Here is a 407-nt window from a genome sequence, read left to right as displayed (position 1 = left end):
TTTTTTTTGTTTTCCAAATACATTACTAGTGGCGCATTAAGCCCTTATTAGTGGCGCACCTTCCTTTATTACTAGTGGCGCACCTGTAAGGTTATTAGTGGCGCACCTGGAGGGAATACTAGTGGAGCACCGAATGGTATACTAATGGCGCACCACATGGTGCGCCATTAGTATCTGGTATACTAATGGCGCACCAGTGGTGCGCCATTAGTAAAATATACTAATGGCGTGGCACTAATGGCGCACCACTAATGCGCCATTAATGGCCAAATTAGGTGCGCCATTAGTAGGCCTTTTCCTAGTAGTGGACCCGATCTCGCCCAAACCAAAGAGGTATGATGCGGAGCATCCCTCGCTCATCCCCATGGACGTACCTACATATCCCTCAACACCACTTGGACCCATGA

This window comes from Triticum dicoccoides, chromosome 2B (genome assembly GCF_002162155.2).
Source record: "Triticum dicoccoides isolate Atlit2015 ecotype Zavitan chromosome 2B, WEW_v2.0, whole genome shotgun sequence".
Taxonomy (NCBI): Eukaryota; Viridiplantae; Streptophyta; class Magnoliopsida; order Poales; family Poaceae; genus Triticum; species Triticum dicoccoides.
Note: the sequence above shows the minus strand (reverse complement) of the source record.